The sequence below is a fragment of the Salmo salar genome, chromosome ssa21, assembly GCF_905237065.1.
Source record: "Salmo salar chromosome ssa21, Ssal_v3.1, whole genome shotgun sequence".
NCBI classification, from domain to species: Eukaryota; Metazoa; Chordata; class Actinopteri; order Salmoniformes; family Salmonidae; genus Salmo; species Salmo salar.
The window spans coordinates 58,730,128-58,756,099 of record NC_059462.1 but is presented as its reverse complement, the minus strand read 5'-3'; the positions used below and the strand labels follow the sequence as shown (position 1 = coordinate 58,756,099).

Sequence of the window (25,972 nt, the reverse complement as noted above, 5' to 3'; positions counted from 1 at the left end):
CTTGCTAATTCAGCTCTACTAACCCAGTTAGCCCTGCTAATTCAGCTCTACTAACCCAGTTAGCCCTGATAATTCAGCTCTACTAACCCAGTTATCCCTGCTAATTGAGCTCTACTAACCCAGTTAGCCCTGCTAATTCAGCTCTACTAACCCAGTTAGCCCTGCTAATTCTGCTCTGCTAACCCAGTTAGCCCTGCTAATTCAGCTCTGCTAACCCAGTTAGCCCTGCTAATTCAGCTCTGCTAACCCAGTTAGCCCTGCTAATTCAGCTCTGCTAACCCAGTTAGCCCTGCTAATTCAGCTCTTCTAACCCAGTTAGCCCTGCTAATTCAGCTCTGCTAATTCAGCTCTACTAACTCAGTTAGCCCTGTTAATTCAGCTCTGCTAACCCAGTTAGCCCTGCTAATTCAGCTCTACTAACCCAGTTAGCCCTGCTAATTCAGCCAGCTATACTAACCCAGTTAGCCCTGCTAATTCAGCTCTACTAACCCAGTTAGCCCTGCTAATTCAGCTCTGCTAACCCAGTTAGCCCTGCTAATTCAGCTCTGCTAATTCAGCTCTACTAACTCAGTTAGCCCTGCTAATTTCAGCTCTGCTTACCCAGTTAGCCCTGCTAATTCAGCTCTACTAACCCAGTTAGCCCTGCTAATTCAGCTCTAATAACCCAGTTAGCCCTGCTAATTCAGCTCTACTAACCCAGTTAGCCCTGCTAATTCAGCTCTACTAACCCAGTTAGCCCTGCTAATTCAGCTCTACTAACCCAGTTAGCCCTGCAATTACGCTCTACTAACCCAGTTAGCCCTGCGAATTCAGCCAGCTCTACTAACCCAGTTAGCCCTGCTAATTCAGACAGCTCTACTAACCCAGTTAGCCCTGCTAATTCAGACAGCTCTACTAACCCAGTTAGCCCTGCTAATTCAGCTCTACTAACCCAGTTAGCCTTGCTAATTCAGCTCTACTAACCCAGTTAGCCCTGCTAATTCAGCTCTACTAACTCAGTTAGCCCTGCTAATTCAGCTCTACTAACCCAGTTATCCCTGCTAATTCAGCTCTACTAACCCAGTTATCCCTGCTAATTCAGCTCTACTAACCCAGTTAGCCCTGCTAATTCTGCTCTGCTAACCCAGTTAGCCCTGCTAATTCAGCTCTGCTAACCCAGTTAGCCCTGCTAATTCAGCTCTGCTAACCCAGTTAGCCCTGCTAATTCAGCTCTGCTAATTCAGCTCTACTAACTCAGTTAGCCCTGCTAATTCAGCTCTGCTAACCCAGTTAGCCCTGCTAATTCAGCTCTACTAACCCAGTTAGCCCTGCTAATTCAGCCAGCTATACTAACCCAGTTAGCCCTGCTAATTCAGCTCTACTAACCCAGTTAGCCCTGCTAATTCAGCTCTGCTAATTCAGCTCTACTAACTCAGTTAGCCCTGCTAATTCAGCTCTGCTTACCCAGTTAGCCCTGCTAATTCAGCTCTACTAACCCAGTTAGCCCTGCTAATTCAGCTCTAATAACCCAGTTAGCCCTGCTAATTCAGCTCTACTAACTCAGTTAGCCCTGCTAATTCAGCTCTACTAACCCAGTTAGCCCTGCTAATTCAGCTCTACTAACCCAGTTAGCCCTGCTAATTCAGCTCTGCTAACCCAGTTAGCCCTGCTAATTCAGCTCTACTAACCCAGTTAGCCCTGCTAATTCAGCTCTACTAACCCAGTTAGCCCTGCTAATTCAGCTCTGCTAACCCAGTTAGCCCTGCTAATTCAGCTCTACTAACCCAGTTAGCCCTGCTAATTCAGCTCTACTAACCCAGTTAGCCCTGCAATTACGCTCTACTAACCCAGTTAGCCCTGCGAATTCAGCCAGCTCTACTAACCCAGTTAGCCCTGCTAATTCAGACAGCTCTACTAACCCAGTTAGCCCTGCTAATTCAGCCAGCTCTACTAACCCAGTTAGCCCTGCTAATTCAGCTCTACTAACCCAGTTAGCCCTGCTAATTCAGCTCTACTAACCCAGTTAGCCCTGCTAATTCAGCTCTACTAACTCAGTTAGCCCTGCTAATTCAGCTCTACTAACCCAGTTATCCCTGCTAATTCAGCTCTACTAACCCAGTTAGCCCTGCTAATTCAGCTCTACTAACCCAGTTAGCCCTGCTAATTCTGCTCTGCTAACCCAGTTAGCCCTGCTAATTCAGCTCTACTAACCCAGTTAGCCCTGCTAATTCAGCTCTGCTAACCCAGTTAGCCCTGCTAATTCAGCTCTACTAACCCAGTTAGCCCTGCTAATTCAGCTCTTCTAATCCAGTTAGCCCTGCCTCATTGAGCCAGCTCTACTAACCCAGTTAGCCCTGCTAATTCAGCTCTACTAACCCAGTTAGCCCTGCTAATTCAGCTCTTCTAATCCAGTTAGCCCTGCCTCATTCAGCCAGCTCTACTAACCCAGTTAGCCCTGCTAATTTCAGCCAGCTCTACTAACCCAGTGAGCCCTGCTAATTCAGCCAGCTCTACAAACCCAGTTAGCCCTGCTAATTCAGCCAGCTCTACTAACCCAGTTAGCCCTGCTAATTCAGCCAGCTCTTCTAACCCAGTTAGCCCTGCTAATTCAGCCAGCTCTTCTAACTTAGTTAGCCCTGCTAATTCAGCCAGCTCTACTTACCCAGTTAGCCCTGCTAATTCAGGCTAACCCAGTTAGCCCTGCTAATTCAGCTCTTTAAAGAGATGTAATTCAGCCAGCTCTACTAACCCAGTTAGCCCTGCTAATTCAGCCAGCTCTACTAACCCAGTTAGCCCTGCTAATTCAGCCAGCTCTACTAACCCAGTTAGCCCTGCTAATTCAGCCAGCTCTACTAACCCAGTTAGCCCTGCTAATTCAGCCAACTCTACCAACCCAGTTAGCCCTGCTAATTTAGCCCTGCAAACCCAGTTAGCCCTGCTAATTCAGCCAGCTCTAATAACCCAGTTAGCCCTGCTAATTCAGCCGGCTCTACTAACCCAGTTAGCCCTGCTAATTCAGCTCTACTAACCCAGTTAGCCCTACTAATTCAGCTCTGCTAACCCAGTTAGCCCTGCTAATTCAGCTCTACTAACCCAGTTAGCCCTGCTAATTCAGCTCTACTAACCCAGTTAGCCCTGCTAATTCAGCTTTACTAACCCAGTTAGCCCTGCTAATTCAGCTCTGCTAACCCAGTTAGCCCTGCTAATTCAGCTCTACTAACCCAGTTAGCCCTGCTAATTCAGCTCTACTAACCCAGTTAGCCCTGCTAATTCAGCTCTGCTAACCCAGTTAGCCCTGCTAATTCAGCTCTACTAACCCAGTTAGCCCTGCTAATTCAGCTCTGCAAACCCAGTTAGCCCTGCTAATTCAGCCAGCTCTGCTAACCCAGTTAGCCCTGCTATTTCAGCTCTGATAACCCAGTTAGCCCTGCTAATTCAGCTCTGCTAACCCAGTTAGCCCTGCTAATTCAGCTCTACTAACCCAGTTAGCCCTGCTAATTCAGCCAGCTCTACTAACCCAGTTAGCCCTGCTAATTCAGCCAGCTCTACTAACCCAGTTAGCCCTGCTAATTCAGCCAGCTCTACTAACCCAGTTAGCCTTGCTAATTCAGCCAACTCTACTAACCCAGTTAGCCTTGCTAATTTAGCCCTGCAAACCCAGTTAGCCCTGCTAATTCAGCCAGCTCTAATAACCCAGTTAGCCCTGCTAATTCAGCCAGCTCTACTAACCCAGTTAGCCCTGCTAATTCAGCTCTACTAACTCAGTTAGCCCTGCTAATTCAGCTCTGCTAACCCAGTTAGCCCTGCTAATTCAGCTCTGCTAACCCAGTTAGCCCTGCTAATTCAGCTCTACTAACCCAGTTAGCCCTGCTAATTCAGCTCTGCTAACCCAGTTAGCCCTGCTAATTCAGCTCTGCTAACCCAGTTAGCCCTGCTAATTCAGCTCTTCTAACCCAGTTAGCCCTGCTAATTCAGCTCTACTAACCCAGTTAGCCCTGCTAATTCAGCTCTTCTAATCCATTTAGCCCTGCCTCATTCAGCTAGCTGTACTAACCCAGTTAGCCCTGCTAATTCAGCTCTACTAACCCAGTTAGCCCTGCTAATTCAGCCAGCTCTACTAACCCAGTTAGCCCTGCTAATTCAGCCAGCTCTACAAACCCAGTTAGCCCTGCTAATTCAGCCAGCTCTACTAACCCAGTTAGCCCAGCCAGCTCTGCTAACCCAGTTAGCCCTGCTAATTCAGCCAGCTCTGCTAACCCAGTTAGCCCTGCTCATTCAGCTCTGCTAACCCAGTTAGCCCTGCTAATTAAGCTCTACTAACCCAGTTAGCCCTGCTAATTCAGCTCTTCAAATCCAGTTAGCCCTGCCTCATTCAGCCAGCTCTACTAACCCAGTTAGCCCCGCTAATTCAGCTCTACTAACCCAGTTAGCCCTGCTAATTCAGCCAGCTCTACTAACCCAGTTAGCCCTGCTAATTCAGCTCTACAAACCCAGTTAGCCCTGCTAATTCAGCCAGCTCTACTAACCCAGTTAGCCCTGCTAATTCAGCCAGCTCTTCTAACCCAGTTAGCCCTGCTAATTCAGCCAGCTCTACTAACCCAGTTAGCCCTGCTCATTCAGACAGCTCTACTAACCCAGTTAGCCCTGCTCATTCAGCCAGCTCTACTAACCCAGTTAGCCCTGCTCATTCAGCCAGCTCTACTAACCCAGTTAGCCCTGCTAATTCAGCCAGCTCTACTAACCCAGTTAGCCCTGCTAATTCAGCCAGCTCTGGTAACCTAGTTGCCCTGCTAATTCAGACAGCTCTGCTAACCCAGTTAGCCCTGCTAATTCAGCTCTACTAACCCAGTTAGCCCTGCTAATTCAGCCAGCTCTACTAACCCAGTTAGCCCTGCTAATTCAGGTCTGCTAACCCAGTTAGCCCTGCTAATTCAGCCAGCTCTGCTAACCCAGTTAGCCCTGCTAATTCAGCCAGCTCTACTAACCCAGTTAGCCCTGCTAATTCAGCCAGCTCTTCTAACCCAGTTAGCCCTGCTAATTCAGCCAGCTCTGCTAACCCAGTTAGCCCTGCTAATTCAGCCAGCTCTGCTAACCCAGTTAGCCCTGCTAATTCTGCCAGCTCTGCTAACCCAGTTAGCCCTGCTAATTCAGCCAGCTCTTCAAACCCAGTTAGCGCTTCTAATTCACCCAGCTTTGCTAACCCAGTTAGCCCTGCTAAACCAGCCAGCTCTACAAACCCAGTTAGCCCTGCTAATTCAGCCAGCTCTGCTAACCCAGTTAGCCCTGCTAATTCAGCTCTACAAACCCAGTTAGTCCTGCTAATTCAGCCAGCTCTGCTAACCCAGTTAGCCCTGCTAATTCAGCTCTACTAACCCAGTTAGCCCTGCTAATTCAGCCAGCTCTGCTAACCCAGTTAGCCCTGCTAATTCAGCCAGCTCTACTAACCCAGTTAGCCCTGCTAATTAAGCCAGCTCTACTAACCCAGTTAGCCCTGCTAATTCAGCCAGCTCTGCTAACCCAGTTAGCCCTGCTAATTCAGCTCTACTAACCCAGTTAGCCCTGCTAATTCAGCCAGCTCTGCTAACCCAGTTAGCCCTGCTAATTCAGCCAGCTCTGCTAACCCAGTTAGCCCTGCAAGCTCCTCACACCACGAATCCGACAACCAATGATATAGATGACCTAAACCAGAACCAGAACCAACGGGTTTCAGGGCAGACTTTTCCACCAAACTCGAAGGTTCCTAACAAGGATTAGTGAGGTTAAACGTGACCTTTAAGCCTACTTGATAAGATAATTATCTAATAAAGGTAAATGAATTAATAATCCATTATTAATTAGTAGTTATGTAGCATGGGTAATGAATAATTAAGGTACTGAACGTTAGTTCCATAAGGTCTAGTAGAGACCCGGAAGGGAGAGAAATGTGTGTGTGATTAGTGGGCCTAAAGGACCCGTAGACATGTGTGTGTAGAGACCGGGAGTAGCCTTCAAGGTTCTCCTAATCTCGGGGGAAAGGAGCAGGCAGCGCTGGATAGTGATTAACAGTGGTGGGAAGTCCGGGGAGGGATACTGTTCACCTACTGTTGGTGTGGAGGTGTGTGCGTAAGCGGAGAGAGAGGATAAAATGAACATCTTTGTTAATGTTGGGGGCAGAACGTTCTGAATAAACGGTACGAACATTTTGCAGAAAGCTGAGTCCTAATTATTAACCCCCATTGTCTTACAAACCTTGGGAATTAGTCAAAGCTTATTGATTATTAATTATTATCATTGGGATAGAAAAATTCCTTTGACACTACTCCATGCACTTGGACGAAGCTGAGGAAGGCATTAGCATGGTGGAAGATACTGTCGTCATCTGTCAAAACAACGACCAAAAAGGTGGCGAACTTTACTTCAAAACTAAACTCGCTCAAGAACCACCACGAGGTCTAATTTGAGACTGGTTAATCTACCCGAAAAAGTGGAAAATGGTAATGCAGTTGCATTCCTCGAGAGATGGCTTCCCGAGGCTTTGGGGCCAGACAACTGTCCGGACCCCCTGTGCATTGAAAGAGCCCATCGGCTCCCAGCTCCTACAGGTCCGAGAAACCCCCCCCCCCCTCTCCTCCTTATCCTCATCATGAATCTTCTCAACTTTCAAGACAAAGTCCAAGTGATGTGGAAAGCCAGGGCTATGAGCAAGAGCCCATATGACCAAGAGATCATGTTCTTCCCTGACCTATCTTCTGCGGAACTACACCGAAAAAGAACCGAAAAAGAAAAGACTTTGACGGGGGTCAAACACCAACTCAGGCCCCTCAACGTTGCCTAAAGAACAGCATTCCCAGCTAAACTACGGCGGTGTCACGTCCTGACCAGCAGATGGAGCTGTTGTAGTAGTTTGGGGGTCAGGACGTGGCAGTCGTGTGTGTGTGTTTGATTGTTCTGTGTGTCTTGTGACTCCTGATCAGGAACAGCTGGGGATCGTTGTTGCTGATTGGGAGTCATATATGTAGGAGTATGTTTGTCACTGGGGTTTGTGGGTGGTTGTTTTTACACTGCGTTTATAGCCTGTAAAACTGTTACTGTTGTCACCTTCATTGTTTTTTCAAGTGGATGCTTTAATCTTTTTTGGTAATAATTAAATATGAGTATTCACATACCTGCTGCGCCTTGGTCCATTTATGAAGACAACCGTTACAGGCGGACCGTTACAGGCGGACCTACAATGGACGGTCACGCAAGTTTGAATCTCCCTCTCAAGCTGAGGCGCTCATCCGTTTCATACAACGTGAATCTTCTTCTTGTTCACTTCAAGTTTACCGTAGTCCCACTCTGGACTACGGAGAATTAAACCACCTTGGATTATATGACTGTTGGCGAGCTAACTAACATTAGCTAATTTATTAGCTGCTACTGTTGTACTGTAACTAGCATAACAGTTAAGTGAATAATATGGTGAGCCCACTCAAAGCTTCCTTATATTATTTGTTGCCTGTATGTGCTCATCACTTAGCTCAGTTTCTTCTGTGTGAAAGGCGAGAGTGCTGTCCGTTGAACGTTGGGTGTCATGTTGAAGTATATTTTTGTTATGATAATTATCTTCCATTTGATTACATAAAACACTGTCGAATGCCAGCGAAGATGTTTAGCTCCATGCCGACGGACACATCAGGACCTTGTTCATTCATCCGGCACCAACGACAAGCGTAGGGATTCATTCAATGGCATTGAGGAATAGATCACCTCAGCCATCGGCTTCATCAATAAGTGCCAAGTCCCCTACATACAGCCCAGTCCCCCTACATACAGCCCAGTCCCCCTACATACAGCCCAGTCCCCTACATACAGCCCAGTCCCCCCTACATACAGCCCAGTCCCCTACATACAGCCCAGTCCCCTCTACATACAGCCCAGTCCCCTACATGCAGCCCAGTCCCCCTACATACAGCCCAGTCCCCCCTACATACAGCCCAGTCCCCCTACATACAGCCCAGTCCCCCTACATACAGCCCAGTCCCCCGACATACAGCCCAGTCCCCTACATACAGCCCAGTCCCCCTACATACAGCCCAGTCCCCTACATGCAGCCCAGTCCCCCTACATACAGCCCAGTCCCCTACATGCAGCCCAGTCCCCCTACATACAGCCCAGTCCCCCGCTACATACAGCCCAGTCCCCTACATACAGCCCAGTCCCCTACATACAGCCCAGTCCCCCGACATACAGCCAAGTCCCCTACATGCAGCCCAGTCCCCCTACATACAGCCCAGTCCCCCTACATGCAGCCCAGTCCCCCTACATACAGCCCAGTCCCCCTACGTACAGCCCAGTCCCCCCTACATACAGCCCAGTCCCCCCTACATACAGCCCAGTCCCCCTACATGCAGCCCAGTCCCCCTACATACAGCCCAGTCCCCCCTACATACAGCCCAGTCCCCTACATACAGCCCAGTCCCCTACATACAGCCCAGTCCCCTACATACAGCCCAGTCCCCCCTACATACAGCCCAGTCCCCCCTACATACAGCCCAGTCCCCTACATACAGCCCAGTCCCCCTACATACAGCCCAGTCCCCCCTACATACAGCCCAGTCCCCCCTACATACAGCCCAGTCCCCCCTACATACAGCCCAGTCACCCCTACATACAGCCCAGTCCCCTCTACATGCAGCCCAGTCCCCCTACATGCAGCCCAGTCCCCCCCTACATACAGCCCAGTCCCCCTACATACAGCCCAGTCCCCCTACATACAGCCCAGTCCCCCTACATACAGCCCAGTCCCCCTACATACAGCCCAGTCCCCCTACATACAGCCCAGTCCCCCCTACATACAGCCCAGTCCCCCCTACATACAGCCCAGTCCCCCCTACATACAGCCCAGTCCCCCTACATACAGCCCAGTCCCCCCTACATACAGCCCAGTCCCCCTACATGCAGCCCAGTCCCCCCTACATACAGCCCAGTCCCCCTACATACAGCCCAGTCCCCCCTACATACAGCCCAGTCCCCCCTACATACAGCCCAGTCCCCTACATACAGCCCAGTCCCCCTACATACAGCCCAGTCCCCCTACATACAGCCCAGTCCCCTCTACATACAGCCCAGTCCCCCTACATACAGCCCAGTCCCCCTACATGCAGCCCAGTCCCCCCTACATACAGCCCAGTCCCCCCTACATACAGCCCAGTCCCCCTACATGCAGCCCAGTCCCCCTACATGCAGCCCAGTCCCCCCTACATACAGCCCAGTCCCCCCTACATACAGCCCAGTCCCCCCTACATACAGCCCAGTCCCCCCTACATACAGCCCAGTCCCCCCTACATACAGCCCAGTCCCCCCTACATACAGCCCAGTCCCCCCTACATACAGCCCAGTCCCCCCTACATGCAGCCCAGTCCCCCCTACATACAGCCCAGTCCCCCCTACATACAGCCCAGTCCCCCCTACATACAGCCCAGTCCCCCCTACATACAGCCCAGTCCCCCCCTACATACAGCCCAGTCCCCCTACATACAGCCCAGTCCCCCTACATGCAGCCCAGTCCCCCTACATGCAGCCCAGTCCCCCCTACATACAGCCCAGTCCCCCCTACATACAGCCCAGTCCCCCCCTACATACAGCCCAGTCCCCCCTACATACAGCCCAGTCCCCCTACATGCAGCCCAGTCCCCTACATGCAGCCCAGTCCCCCCTACATACAGCCCAGTCCCCTACATGCAGTCCAGTCCCCTATATACAGTCCAGTCCCCCCTACATACAGCCCAGTCCCTCCTACATGCAGTCCAGTCCCCTACATACAGCCCAGTCCCCTAAATAGGTAAAGCGGTTGAGCAGGTGCTTTTCAACTTCATCTGGAAAAATCGAAAACATTATATTAGGAAATCTATCTTTTTATTTTTTTTTTCCCACTTTGAATAATACTTTTAAGATAAATTGGACTAAACATTTTTTTTAAAGATTCCAACTACAATTTGGAAATTCATTCCTCGTTATCTTCTCCCGTTTTGGTGACTTCAATTTGATAAGATTCCTGCTTTTCATAGACCAGTATTCTTAGCGTGGTCGTTAATATATAAACACAATTTTTCCCTGCATAGGTATTTCATTTGGAACAATAATCATATCAATTGTTACTCAATTATGAGGAATTTTTATCTCATTACTATATCCGTGTAACATCTAGAGAGTTCCCCATAGTCTCTGATGCTGTAACATCTAGAGAGTTCTCCATAGTCTCTGATGCTGTAACATCTAGAGAGTTCTCCATAGTCTCTGATGCTGTAACATCTAGAGAGTTCTCCATAGTCTCTGATGCTGTAACATCGAGAGAGTTCTCCATAGTCTCTGATGCTGTAACATCTAGAGAGTTCCCCATAGTCTCTGATGCTGTAACATCTAGAGAGTTCTCCATAGTCTCTGATGCTGTAACATCTAGAGAGTTCCCCATAGTCTCTGATGCTGTAACATCTAGAGAGTTCCCCATAGTCTCTGATGCTGTAACATCTAGAGAGTTCCCCATAGTCTCTGATGCTGTAACATCTAGAGAGTTCCCCATAGTCTCTGATGCTGTAACATCTAGAGAGTTCTCCATAGTCTCTGATCTCTGATGCTGTAACATCTAGAGAGTTCCCCATAGTCTCTGATGCTGTAACATCTAGAGAGTTCTCCATAGTCTCTGATGCTGTAACATCTAGAGAGTTCCCCATAGTCTCTGATGCTGTAACATCTAGAGAGTTCTCCATAGTCTCTGATCTCTGATGCTGTAACATCTAGAGAGTTCCCCATAGTCTCTGATGCTGTAACCTCTAGAGAGTTCTCCATAGTCTCTGATCTCTGATGCTGTAACATCTAGAGAGTTCCCCATAGTCTCTGATCTCTGATGCTGTTACATCTAGAGAGTTCCCCATAGTCTCTGATGCTTTAACATCGAGAGAGTTCTCCATAGTCTCTGATGCTGTAACATCTAGAGAGTTCTCCATAGTCTCTGATGCTTTAACATCGAGAGAGTTCTCCATAGTCTCTGATGCTGTAACATCTAGAGAGTTCTCCATAGTCTCTGATGCTGTAACATCTAGAGAGTTCTCCATAGTCTCTGATGCTGTAACATCTAGAGAGTTCTCCATAGTCTCTGATGCTGTAACATCTAGAGAGTTCTCCATAGTCTCTGATGCTTTAACATCGAGAGAGTTCTCCATAGTCTCTGATGCTGTAACATCTAGAGAGTTCTCCATAGTCTCTGATGCTGTAACATCTAGAGAGTTCTCCATAGTCTCTGATGCTGTAACATCTAGAGAGTTCTCCATAGTCTCTGATGCTGTAACATCTAGAGAGTTCTCCATAGTCTCTGATCTCTGATGCTGTAACATCTAGAGAGTTCTCCATAGTCTCTGATCTCTGATGCTGTAACATCTAGAGAGATCTCCATAGTCTCTGATGCTTTAACATCGAGAGAGTTCTCCATAGTCTCTGATGCTGTAACATCTAGAGAGTTCTCCATAGTCTCTGATGCTGTAACATCTAGAGAGTTCTCCATAGTCTCTGATCTCTGATGCTGTAACATCTAGAGAGTTCTCCATAGTCTCTGATGCTTTAACATCGAGATAGTTCTCCATAGTCTCTGATGCTGTTACACCTAGAGAGTTCTCCATAGTCGCTGATGCTGTAACATCTAGAGAGTTCTCCATAGTCTTTATTGCTGTTACATCTAGAGAGTTCTCCATAGTCTCTGATGCTGTAACATCTAGAGAGTTCTCCATAGTCTCTGATGCTGTAACATCTAGAGAGTTCTCCATAGTCTCTGATGCTGTAACATCTAGAGAGTTCTCCATAGTCTCTGATGCTGTAACATCTAGAGAGTTCTCCATAGTCTCTGATGCTGTAACATCTAGAGAGTTCCCCATAGTCTCTGATGCTGTAACATCTAGAGAGTTCTCCATAGTCTCTGATGCTGTAACATCTAGAGAGTTCTCCATAGTCTCTGATCTCTGATGCTGTAACATCTAGAGAGTTCTCCATAGTCTTTATTGCTGTTACATCTAGAGAGTTCTCCATAGTCTCTGATCTCTGATGCTGTAACATCTAGAGAGTTCTCCATAGTCTCTGATGCTGTAACATCTAGAGAGTTCTCCATAGTCTCTGATGCTGTAACATCTAGAGAGTTCTCCATAGTCTCTGATGCTGTAACATCTAGAGAGTTCTCCATAGTCTCTGATGCTGTAACATCTAGAGAGTTCTCCATAGTCTCTGATGCTGTAACATCTAGAGAGTTCTCCATAGTCTCTGATGCTGTAACATCTAGAGAGTTCTCCATAGTCTCTGATGCTGTAACATCTAGAGAGTTCTCCATAGTCTCTGATGCTGTAACATCTAGAGAGTTCTCCATAGTCTCTGATGCTGTAACATCTAGAGAGTTCTCCATAGTCTCTGATGCTGTAACATCTAGAGAGTTCTCCATAGTCTCTGATGCTGTAACATCTAGAGAGTTCTCCATAGTCTCTGATGCTGTAACATCTAGAGAGTTCTCCATAGTCTCTGATGCTGTAACATCTAGAGAGTTCTCCATAGTCTCTGATGCTGTAACATCTAGAGAGTTCTCCATAGTCTCTGATGCTGTAACATCTAGAGAGTTCTCCATAGTCTCTGATGCTGTAACATCTAGAGAGTTCTCCATAGTCTCTGATGCTGTAACATCTAGAGAGTTCTCCATAGTCTCTGATGCTGTAACATCTAGAGAGTTCTCCATAGTCTCTGATGCTGTAACATCTAGAGAGTTCTCCATAGTCTCTGATGCTGTAACATCTAGAGAGTTCTCCATAGTCTCTGATGCTGTAACATCTAGAGAGTTCTCCATAGTCTCTGATGCTGTAACATCTAGAGAGTTCTCCATAGTCTCTGATGCTGTAACATCTAGAGAGTTCTCCATAGTCTCTGATGCTGTAACATCTAGAGAGTTCTCCATAGTCTCTGATGCTGTAACATCTAGAGAGTTCTCCATAGTCTCTGATGCTGTAACATCTAGAGAGTTCTCCATAGTCTCTGATGCTGTAACATCTAGAGAGTTCTCCATAGTCTCTGATGCTGTAACATCTAGAGAGTTCTCCATAGTCTCTGATGCTGTAACATCTAGAGAGTTCTCCATAGTCTCTGATGCTGTAACATCTAGAGAGTTCTCCATAGTCTCTGATGCTGTAACATCTAGAGAGTTCTCCATAGTCTCTGATGCTGTAACATCTAGAGAGTTCTCCGTAGTCTCTGATGCTGTAACATCTAGAGAGTTCTCCATAGTCTCTGATGCTGTAACATCTAGAGAGTTCTCCATAGTCTCTGATGCTGTAACATCTAGAGAGTTCTCCATAGTCTCTGATGCTGTAACATCTAGAGAGTTCTCCATAGTCTCTGATGCTGTAACATCTAGAGAGTTCTCCATAGTCTCTGATGCTGTAACATCTAGAGAGTTCTCCATAGTCTCTGATGCTGTAACATCTAGAGAGTTCTCCATAGTCTCTGATGCTGTAACATCTAGAGAGTTCTCCATAGTCTCTGATGCTGTAACATCTAGAGAGTTCTCCATAGTCTCTGATGCTGTAACATCTAGAGAGTTCTCCATAGTCTCTGATGCTGTAACATCTAGAGAGTTCTCCATAGTCTCTGATGCTGTAACATCTAGAGAGTTCTCCATAGTCTCTGATCTCTGATGCTGTAACATCTAGAGAGTTCTCCATAGTCTCTGATGCTGTAACATCTAGAGAGTTCTCCATAGTCTCTGATGCTGTAACATCTAGAGAGTTCCCCATAGTCTCTGATGCTGTAACATCTAGAGAGTTCTCCATAGTCTATGATGCTGTAACATCTAGAGAGTTCCCCATAGTCTCTGATGCTGTAACATCTAGAGAGTTCTCCATAGTCTCTGATGCTGTAACATCTAGAGAGTTCTCCATAGTCTCTGATGCTGTAACATCTAGAGAGTTCTCCATAGTCTCTGATGCTGTAACATCTAGAGAGTTCTCCATAGTCTCTGATGCTGTAACATCTAGAGAGTTCTCCATAGTCTCTGATGCTGTAACATCTAGAGAGTTCTCCATAGTCTCTGATGCTGTAACATCTAGAGAGTTCTCCATAGTCTCTGATGCTGTAACATCTAGAGAGTTCTCCATGGTCTCTGATGCTGTAACATCTAGAGAGTTCTCCATGGTCTCTGATGCTGTAACATCTAGAGAGTTCTCCATGGTCTCTGATGCTGTAACATCTAGAGAGTTCTCCATAGTCTCTGATGCTGTAACATCTAGAGAGTTCTCCATAGTCTCTGATGCTGTAACATCTAGAGAGTTCTCCATAGTCTCTGATGCTGTTACATCTAGAGAGTTCTCCATAGTCTCTGATGCTGTAACATCTAGAGAGTTCTCCATAGTGTCTGATGCTGTAACATCTAGAGAGTTCTCCATAGTCTCTGATGCTGTAACATCTAGAGAGTTCCCCATAGTCTCTGATGCTGTAACATCTAGAGAGTTCTCCATAGTCTCTGATGCTGTAACATCTAGAGAGTTCTCCATAGTCTCTGATGCTGTAACATCTAGAGAGTTCTCCATAGTCTCTGATGCTGTAACATCTAGAGAGTTCTCCGTAGTCTCTGATGCTGTAACATCTAGAGAGTTCTCCATAGTCTCTGATGCTGTAACATCTAGAGAGTTCTCCATAGTCTCTGATGCTGTAACATCTAGAGAGTTCTCCATAGTCTCTGATGCTGTAACATCTAGAGAGTTCTCCATAGTCTCTGATGCTGTAACATCTAGAGAGTTCTCCATAGTCTCTGATGCTGTAACATCTAGAGAGTTCTCCATAGTCTCTGATGCTGTAACATCTAGAGAGTTCTCCATAGTCTCTGATGCTGTAACATCTAGAGAGTTCTCCATAGTCTCTGATGCTGTAACATCTAGAGAGTTCTCCGTAGTGATCTCTGATGCTGTAACATCTAGAGAGTTCTCCATAGTCTCTGATGCTGTAACATCTAGAGAGTTCTCCATAGTCTCTGATGCTGTAACATCTAGAGAGTTCCCCATAGTCTCTGATGCTGTAACATCTAGAGAGTTCTCCATAGTCTATGATGCTGTAACATCTAGAGAGTTCCCCATAGTCTCTGATGCTGTAACATCTAGAGAGTTCTCCATAGTCTCTGATGCTGTAACATCTAGAGAGTTCTCCATAGTCTCTGATGCTGTAACATCTAGAGAGTTCTCCGTAGTCTCTGATGCTGTAACATCTAGAGAGTTCTCCATAGTCTCTGATGCTGTAACATCTAGAGAGTTCTCCATAGTCTCTGATGCTGTAACATCTAGAGAGTTCTCCATAGTCTCTGATGCTGTAACATCTAGAGAGTTCTCCATAGTCTCTGATGCTGTAACATCTAGAGAGTTCTCCATAGTCTCTGATGCTGTAACATCTAGAGAGTTCTCCGTAGTCTCTGATGCTGTAACATCTAGAGAGTTCTCCATAGTCTCTGATGCTGTAACATCTAGAGAGTTCTCCATAGTCTCTGATGCTGTAACATCTAGAGAGTTGTCCATAGTCTCTGATGCTGTAACATCTAGAGAGTTCTCCATGGTCTCTGATGCTATTTCGTCTGGAGCTCTCATGTTATTTGGAGGTGTAGCCAGACCTCACCTTGTTGACCTACCCTCGCTTAATCCAGTTGACTCTCCAATAGGGAAAACGTGTTCCTCCTTGCTCCCTCAGAACAACAGATCTATACGTGCTTTATTTCAAAGGGATATTGTATCCATTCCTTATGTCACAAGTTACTGGAATACATTGGGTCACTAATATCTGTTGGGAAAAATTCTGGTTATTACCACACAAATACCTGCTTGTTAACAAGGTGAAAGAGGTCTCTTTCAGAATGATCCATAAGTATTACCCTGCGAATCATTACCTGAAGAAACTCAAAAAATACATTACCATTGATTGTACTTTTTGCGTTGATCATCCAGAAACAGTTTCGCATTTATTTTTGGCATTGTCTACATTATGGAAAGATATTCACCGTTTTATAATTGTTTATATTCTTGATGACTTTTGTTTATTATGGGAGAATGTCCTGCTCGGTTTCCTTAATTCATAATAAAGATAAAGAAAAAACTATTTTACCTCATAAATCTAATTGTGCTAATAGCAAAAATGTCATATTCAGAAATGTAAATACAAGACCACGAAGAAGACAACATAACAAGAGGCCACGAGAAACGGTCTTGAGTGACAACAAATTTACCCAATTAGCTTATTCGCTTGAAACACACCCACTTCAGTCGATCCAATCACTTCTGTTGACACGCCCACTTTCAGAGACACCTCCACGTCGGCAGGTCCCGCCCAATCCGGAGAGGGGTTCTCTACGCGTCACATAACACGGAAGTGACGTCGCAGCTCACCAGATTTGGATTAAACCATCGGATTACAGTAAAAACAGTCGGACGGAGCGAAGAACCGGAGGGCTGTCAGATCGACCTGAAAACGGTACGGTTCCTTGCAGTTTTTTTTTTTACAACAAAAAAATTCTTGAATATGTTAAAGGAGACGTATACCTTGTAAAGTTATGCGTTTTGTTTTTGAGGCAACATTTTGTTCGGGTGTTTATTAGAGTCAAGACGTGTCTTTCTTTCTGGGTAGTTTCATCTATCCGGTGCTGCTGTCGTCTGGCATCAAACCGCAGGCGAGCTGTGCAGTCTTGGAAGAAAATAGACCACATTTCATTTGAGAATTTTATTTGACATATTATTTCAGAAAATATAATGAATCGTTGATTTGCGTTGTGTTACAGCGTTGTAATAAGGCATATACGCACTGGAGCTGTACTATTCTGTCTTTGTTTTTACACCCCTCTGTCTGTAGACGCCGGTCAGTCATCCTCATAGAGAGGGGTGGCTGCTACGCTGCTAAACGGCTTATTATGTAACACACTGAACGGTACGAAAACATGACAATGCTGCAGATTTATACATGTATTCTGTATACTATTCCTTATAGGTACACATGCACTGTACATTTGTTCTACTATAGGTCGCAGAACAGCAGTCTGAGTAGGCTATATATACTGTAGGTCACAGAGCAGCAGTCTGAGTAGGCTATATATACTGTATATACTGTATATACTGTAGGTCACAGAACAGCAGTCTGAGTAGGCTATATATACTGTAGGTCACAGACCAGCAGTCTGAGTAGGCTATATATACTGTATATACTGTAGGTCACAGAACAGCAGTCTGAGTAGGCTATATATACTGTAGGTCACAGACCAGCAGTCTGAGTAGGCTGTATATACTGTACGTCACTGAACTGCAGTCTGAGTAGGCTATATATACTGTAGGTCACAGAGCAGCAGTCTGAGTATGCTATATATACTGTAGGTCACAGAACAGCAGTCTGAGTAGGCTATATATACTGTAGGTCACAGATCAGCAGTCTGAGTAGGCTATATATACTGTAGGTCACAGAGCAGCAGTCTGAGTAGGCTATATATACTGTATATACTGTAGGTCGCAGAACAGCAGTCTGGGTAGGCTATATATACTGTATATACTGTAGGTCACAGAGCAGCAGTCTGAGTAGGCTATATATACTGTAGGTCACAGAGCAGCAGTCTGAGTAGGCTATATATACTGTAGGTCACAGAGCAGCAGTCTGAGTAGGCTATATATACTGTATATACTGTAGGTCACAGAGCAGCAGTCTGAGTAGGCTATATATACTGTAGGTCGCAGAACAGCAGTCTGAGTAGGCTATATATACTGTAGGTCACAGAGCAGCAGTCTGAGTAGGCTATATATACTGTAGGTCACAGATCAGCAGTCTGAGTAGGCTATATACACTGTAGGTCACAGAGCAGCAGTCTGAGTAGGCTATATATACTGTAGGTCACAGAGCAGCAGTCTGAGTAGGCTATATATACTGTAGGTCACAGAACAGCAGTCTGAGTAGGCTGTATATACTGTAGGTCACAGAGCAGCAGTCTGAGTAGGCTATATATACTGTAGGTCACAGAGCAGCAGTCTGAGTAGGCTATATATACTGTATATACTGTAGGTCACAGAGCAGCAGTCTGAGTAGGCTATATATACTGTAGGTCACAGAACAGCAGTCATATACAATATTCTCTCTCATATACCTTTATGTGCTGTACTGTACATGTCTGAGGAAGAATCCTGTAGTTTTATGAGAAGGCAGACGACCTGTCTTGGCTCAAGGAGAAGAACTATGGTGACTACAGTTCCGGTGCTGGATGCTGGACCCCTGGGTGCCTGGGTGCTGGACCCCTGGGTGCTGGACCCCTGGGTGCTGGGTGCCTGGGTGCTGGGTGCTGGACCCCTGGGTGCTGGGTGCTGGACCCCTGGGTGCTGTCTTGCTGTTGTTGTGAGGGTAGCGTTGTATTTCCTGATTCTGCTGAGTGAGAATGTGGAGTAAATGTCTAGATGTGACAGAGATCTGTCTGGTTACAGTTTGGTGAGCACCGAGCCCAGGGTGCAGTTACAGGTCACAGAACAATCAGCCTAATGTAGGATGGAAGACACACACACACACACACACACACTGATACACACACACACACACTGATACACACTCACACACACTGATACACACTCACACACACACTCACCACTGGTGAAGAATGAGCCTATCAGGGGAGGGGTATTGTCTGTGTTGACCAATGGCAGGAGGTTACTCACCACTGGTGAAGAATGAGCCTATCAGGGGAGGGGTATTGTCTGTGTTGACCTATGGCAGGAGGTTACTCACCACTGGTGAAGAATGAGCCTATCAGGGGAGGGTATTGTCTGTGTTGACCCAACACCTGACTGGCTTCAAACGTGACGATCAGAGCAAATCAAATCAAATTGTATTTGTCACATGCTTGGTAAACAACAGGTGTAGACTACCAGTGAAATGCTGACAGGTCTTTACCAACAATGTAGAGAGAGACTACAGGTGAAGAAAACAAAAACACTTATATCACACAAACGGCGAAAAACAGTCCTGTAAGGTTCACTGACAATACATGGAGACAACTACCCACAAAACCCATGGAAAAACACCCTTACTAAATAGGACCTTCAATTAGAGGCAACGAGGAACAGCTGCCTCTAATTGAAGGTCAACCCAAGAAACTTAAACATAGAAATAGACACACTAGAACAAACATAGAAATATACTAACATAGAACATAAACCAAAAACCCCGAAACACATAAAACAAATACCCCCCTGCCACGTCCTGACCAAACTACACTAACAAATACCCCCCTGCCACGCACTGACCAAACTACACTAACAAATAACCCCCTGCCACGTCCTGACCAAACTACACTAACAAATACCCCCCTGCCACGCCCTGACCAAACTACAATAACAAATACCCCCCTGCCACGTCCTGACCAAACTACAATAACAAATACCCCCCTGCCACGTCCTGACCAAACTACACTAACAAATACCCCCCTGCCACGTCCTGACCAAACTACAATAACAAATACCCCCCTGCCACGTCCTGACCAAACTACAATAACAAATACCCCCCTGCCACGTCCTGACCAAACTACAATAACAAATACCCCCTGCCACGCCCTGACCAAACTACAATAACAAATACCCCCCTGCCACGTCCTGACCAAACTACAATAACAAATACCCCCCTGCCACGTCCTGACCAAACTACAATAACAAATACCCCCTGCCACGCCCTGACCAAACTACAATAACAAATACCCCCCTGCCACGTCCTGACCAAACTACAATAACAAATACCCCCTGCCATGCCCTGACCAAACTACAATAACAAATACCCCCCTGCCACGTCCTGACCAAACTACAATAACAAATACCCCCCTGCCACGTCCTGACCAAACTACAATAACAAATACCCCCCTGCCACGTCCTGACCAAACTACAATAACAAATACCCCCCTGCCACGTCCTGACCAAACTACAATAACAAATACCCCCTGCCACGTCCTGACCAAACTACAATAACAAATACCCCCCTGCCACGTCCTGACCAAACTACAATAACAAATACCCCCCTGCCACGTCCTGACCAAACTACAATAACAAATACCCCCCTGCCACGTCCTGACCAAACTACACTAACAAATACCCCCCTGCCACGTCCTGACCAAACTACAATAACAAATACCCCCCTCTGCCACGCCCTGACCAAACTACAATAACAAATACCCCCCTGCCACGTCCTGACCAAACTACAATAACAAATACCCCCCCTGCCACGCCCTGACCAAACTACAATAACAAATACCCCCCTGCCACGTCCTGACCAAACTACAATAACAAATACCCCCCTGCCACGTCCTGACCAAACTACAATAACAAATACCCCCCGCCACGTCCTGACCAAACTACAATAACAAATACCCCCTGCCACGTCCTGACCAAACTACAATAACAAACACCCCCTGACACGTCCTGACCAAACTACAATAACAAATACCCCCTGCCACGTCCCTGACCAAACTACAATAACAAATACCCCCCTGCCACGTCCTGACCAAACTACAATAACAAATACCCCCCTGCCACGTCCTGACCAAACTACAATAACAACTACCCCCCTGCCACGTCCTGACCAAACTACACTAACAAATACCCCCCTGCCACGTCCTGACCAAACTACACTAACAAATACCCCCCTTTACTGGTCAGGACGTGACAGAGTCATGATGGCGCATGGTGATGATGACTCTTAAAAATCGGGACTATTGATTGAATGAACTATTGATGAACTCAGAAGTAATTCACTTTACACTCAGCGTTAATAATGTATTGATAAATAAATATATACCGGTAAATAGTCGAGTTACACAAAGTAGGGAACTTTATTTTCATAAGGGGATGGATTCTGTTCAAAGAGAGAGATGAAGGAACGATGTTACTATATATATATAATGTTACTGAACAAAGCATGAGAATGATGAGGGGGATTGTAACAACTTCTAATAGCACAAGATAAATAATTGTATAAACTACTTAACGTTAGTAAATTACTGTATAAAGCAACAATATGAATATAAATATAAGAATAACAGTCGTATCTGTCCTTTCGTTCCATCATATACACTGTGTACATGACAACCTGCTCTTTCCATGAAATAGGCAATAACGTTATGTTGGATTACATGGAAATTACATCCACATTTGTGAGTCCATTTCCATGGAAATATCTTATAAATTATGTTGCATGAAAAAAAATAATAATAATAATATTAATTGACATGGAAATTATATCCACATTTGTGAGTCCATTTCCATGGATCTATCCTATAAATGATGTTGCATGAACACACACACAAAAAAAACCAACTCATTAAATTGTATTTTGACAGGAAATGTGACAGGAAATGTGAAAGGCCCAACAAGCACCGCTCCACTCCCGAACAGCTATTGGCTGCTAACGAGGAAGTGAATGCAGGGAGGAGCCTGAGGGAGTTGGCTCGTGCTTCCTGTCAGTACCTGGTCCAGAAACATTCCACATAGTTCATAACTATTTCAGTTTGGTCACTGCACTTTGGTCACGTTCATTTTCTTCACCTTCACAATCAACAGCAGAAAGAGAGGCAGGAATGTTGTTATTTACAAACAACTTTAATACATAGCACGTGTTTATTGACATGCGTTATTGTACACGTGAGATTTCAGAAATGTTGAATACAGTACTCGTGAATAGGTTGGCAAAGCGAAGGTATTTCAAAACATGTGAACACAGCAAAATAGGAAAGCTCTTTGTCAGCGGGCGACGGGTTTGTTTGTGTTTGTTTGTGTTTGTTTGTGTTTGTTTGTGTTTGTGTTTGTTTGTGTTTGTTTGTTTGTTTGTGTTTGTTTGTGTTTGTGTTTGTTTGTTTGTTGTGTTTGTGTTTGTGTTTGTGTTTGTTTGTTTGTGTTTGTTTGTTTGTGTTTGTTCGGGTTTGTTTGTTTGTTTGTGTTTGTGTTTGTTTGTTTGTGTTTGTGTTTGTTTGTTTGTTTGTTTGTTTGTTTGTGTTTGTTTGTTTGTGTTTGTTCGGGTTTGTTTGTGTAGATGCAGATCAGAGGTTGGCACAGGGCTTTTCATTTTAAGATTCTGCTCATCAAAGTCGTATGCAATTCATTATCGATTGATTCAGCGTTTGTGTTATTGATGACCACATTTCTGTTAGCGCCCTACTCATGAAAAATGTGTTTAATATTTAGCCATAATAAAATTCATACTAATGCTCATTAAACGGACATCATCCTCTGGTGGAAAGACGCTGTAAACCTGCCACTTCCTGACCATAGTAAGATGTTATTTTCTACGGTAGAGGAGGTCAGGGCGTGACAGGTTTTTTTTCTAGTTTAGTTTTTCTATGTTGTCATGTTCTAGTTTTTGTATTTCTATGTTGGTTATGTTTGGGATGATCTCCAATTAGAGGCAGCTGGTCCTCGTTACGTTGCCGTTCCTCCTCAGCTACCAGCACTTTCTGCGTCCCAGAAAAGAGGGTTACCTCTGATGCGGTTGCCTAGCAACCCGTTTGTCCTGTCAGGGGAACCCTCATATCAATCTGTCCTGGCAGGGGAACCCTCATATCAATCTGTCCTGGCAGGGGAACCCTCATATCAATCTGTCCTGGCAGGGGAACCCTCATATCAATCTGTCCTGGCAGGGGAACCCTCATATCAATCTGTCCTGGCAGGGGAACCCTCATATCAATCTGTCCTGGCAGGGGAACCCTCATATCAATCTGTCCTGGCAGGGGAACCCTCATATCAATCTGTCCTGGCAGGGGAACCCTCATATCAATCTGTCCTGGCAGGGGAACCCTCATATCAATCTGTCCTGGCAGGGGAACCCTCATATCAATCTGTCCTGGCAGGGGAACCCTCATATCAATCTGTCCTGGCAGGGGAACCCTCATATCAATCTGTCCTGACAGGGGAACCCTCATATCAATCTGTCCTGGCAGGGGAACCCTCATATCAATCTGTCCTGGCAGGGGAACCCTCATATCAATCTGTCCTGGCAGGGGAACCCTCATATCAATCTGTCCTGACAGGGGAACCCTCATATCAATCTGTCCTGACAGGGGAACCCTCATATCAATCTGTCCTGGCAGGGGAACCCTCATATCAATCTGTCCTGACAGGGGAACCCTCATATCAATCTGTCCTGGCAGGGGAACCCTCATATCAATCTGTCCTGGCAGGGGAACCCTCATATCAATCTGTCCTGGCAGGGGAACCCTCATATCAATCTGTCCTGGCAGGGGAAGTGACATCAATAAGGTGTGGTGACAGGAAGGGGGTGGGAGTGGCTTGTGGAGGTGGGAGTGGCTTGTGGAGGTGGGAGTGGCTTGTGGAGGTGGCATGGTGACAGCAAGGGGGTGGGAGTGGCTTGTGGAGGTGGGAGTGGCTTGTGGAGGTGGCGTGGTGACAGCAAGGGGTGGGAGTGGCTTGTGGAGGTGGGAGTGGCTTGTGGAGTTGGCATGGTGACAGCAAGGGGGTGGGAGTGGCTTGTGGAGGTGGGAGTGGCTTGTGGAGGTGGCGTGGTGACAGCAAGGGGGTGGGAGTGGCTTGTGGAGGTGGGAGTGGCTTGTGGAGGTGGGAGTGGCTTGTGGAGGTGGCGTGGTGACAGCAAGGGGGTGGGAGTGGCTTGTGGAGGTGGGAGTGGCTTGTGGAGGTGGGAGTGGTGACAGCAAGGGGTTTACATACACTAAGTTGACTGTGCCTTTAAACAGCTTGGAAAATTCCAGAAAATTATGTCATGGCTTTTGAAGCTTCTGATAGGCTAATTGACGTCATTTGAGTCAATTGGAGGTGTACCTGTGGATGTATTTCAAGGCCTACCTTCAAACTCAGTGCCTCTTTGCTTGACGTCATGGGGAAATCAAAAGAAATCAGCCATACTTCCAAAGTCAAGGTATTGGAGTGGCCATCACAAAGCCCTGACCGCAATCCTATAGAAAATTTGTGAGCAGAACTGAAAAAGCGTGTGCGAGCAAGGAGGTCTACAAACCTGACTCAGTTACACCAGCTCTGTCAGGAGGAATGGGCCAAAATTCACCCAACTTATTGTGGGAAGCTTGTGGAAGGCTACCTGAAACGTTTGACCCAAGTTAAACAATTTAAAGGCAATGTTACCAAATACTAATTGAGTGTATGTAAACTTCTGACCCACTGGGAATGTGATTAAAGAAATAAAAGCTGAAATAAATCATTCTCTCTACTATTATTCTGACATTTCACATTATTAAAATAAAGTGGTGATCCTAACTGACCTAAGACAGATAATATTTACTAGGATTAAATGTCAGGAATTGTGAAAAACTGATTTGAAATGTATTTAGCTAAGGTGTATATAAACTTCCAACTTCAACTGTGTTTACACTCATGCTCGTGCATGCTTTGTGAAGGGGAGTGGAAGGATTTCTGTCACCATTGTCCCTGTCCAATCTGTTATGAGTCAGTGTATCACTGTGCCCTTTCACCTCAACAACAAAACAACAGATAAGAACAGGAACAGACACCATGTATAGCTCTCCTCTCCTCTCCTCTCCTCTCCTCTCCTCTCCTCTCCTCTCCTCTCCTCTCCTCTCCTCTCCTCTCCTCTCCTCTCCTCTCTGAACAGCAGGCAGCATACCCTCCTCTCTCCTCTCCTCTCTGAACAGCAGGCAGCATATCCTCCTCTCTCCTCTCCTCTCCTCTCCTCTCCTCTCCTCTCCTCTCCTCTCCTCTCCTCTCCTCTCCTCTCCTCTCCTCTCCTCTCCTCTCCTCTCCTCTCCTCTCTGAACAGCAGGCAGCATATCCTCCTCTCTCCTCTCCTCTCCTCTCCTCTCCTCTCCTCTCTGAACAGCAGGCAGCATACCCTCCTCTCGCCTCTCCTCTCTGAACAGCAGGCAGCATACCCTCCTCTCGCCTCTCCTCTCCTCTCCTCTCCTCTCCTCTCCTCTCCTCTCCTCTCCTCTCCTCTCCTCTCCTCTCCTCTCCTCTCCTCTCCTCTCCTCTCCTCTCCCCTCCTCTCCTCTCCTCTCCTCTCTGAACAGCAGGCAGCATACCCTCCTCTCTCCTCTCCTCTCTGAACAGCAGGCAGCATATCCTCCTCTCTCCTCTCCTCTCCTCTCCTCTCCTCTCCTCTCTGAACAGCAGGCAGCATACCCTCCTCTCGCCTCTCCTCTCTGAACAGCAGGCAGCATACCCTCCTCTCGCCTCTCCTCTCCTCTCCTCTCCTCTCCTCTCCTCTCCTCTCCTCTCCTCTCCTCTCCTCTCCTCTCCTCTCCTCTCCTCTCCTCTCCTCTCCTCTCCTCTCCTCTCCTCTCCTCTCTGAACAGCAGGCAGCATATCCTCCTCTCTCCTCTCCTCTCCTCTCCTCTCCTCTCCTCTCCTCTCTGAACAGCAGGCAGCATACCCTCCTCTCGCCTCTCCTCTCTGAACAGCAGGCAGCATACCCTCCTCTCGCCTCTCCTCTCCTCTCCTCTCCTCTCCTCTCCTCTCCTCTCCTCTCCTCTCCTCTCCTCTCCTCTCCTCTCCTCTCCTCTCCTCTCCTCTCTGAACAGCAGGCAGCATATCCTCCTCTCTCCTCTCCTCTCTGAATAGCAGGCAGCATATCCTCCTCTCTCCTCTCCTCTCTGAACAGCAGGCAGCATATCCTCCTCTCTCCTCTCCTCTCTGAACAGCAGGCAGCATATCCTCTCCTCTCCTCTCCTCTCCTCTCCTCTCCTCTCCTCTCCTCTCCTCTCCTCTCCTCTCCTCTCCTCTCCTCTCCTCTCCTCTCTGAACAGCAGGCAGCATACCCTCCTCTCTCCTCTCCTCTCTGAACAGCAGGCAGCATATCCTCCTCTTTCCTCTCCTCTCTGAACAGCAGGCAGCATATCCTCCTCTCTCCTCTCTGAACAGCAGACAGCATATCCTCCTCTCTCCTCTCCTCTCCTCTCTCCTCTCCTCTCTGAACAGCAGGCAGCATATCCTCCTCTCTCCTCTCCTCTCTGAACAGCAGGCAGCATATC

The 25,972-nt window shown here is 46.5% G+C and overlaps 1 protein-coding gene across 1 annotated transcript in view; it reads left to right on the top strand.

Annotated features, from left to right (window-relative positions):
* The first annotated feature begins 16,378 nt into the window (after positions 1–16,378).
* The window catches only part of map3k13 (mitogen-activated protein kinase kinase kinase 13), a 97,482-nt gene continuing 87,888 nt past the window's right edge, over positions 16,379–25,972 (top strand). The window contains exon 1 of the mRNA XM_045704946.1: positions 16,379–16,470. The gene's annotated coding sequence lies outside the window, so the exon portion shown is untranslated. The remainder of the gene's footprint in view (positions 16,471–25,972) is intronic.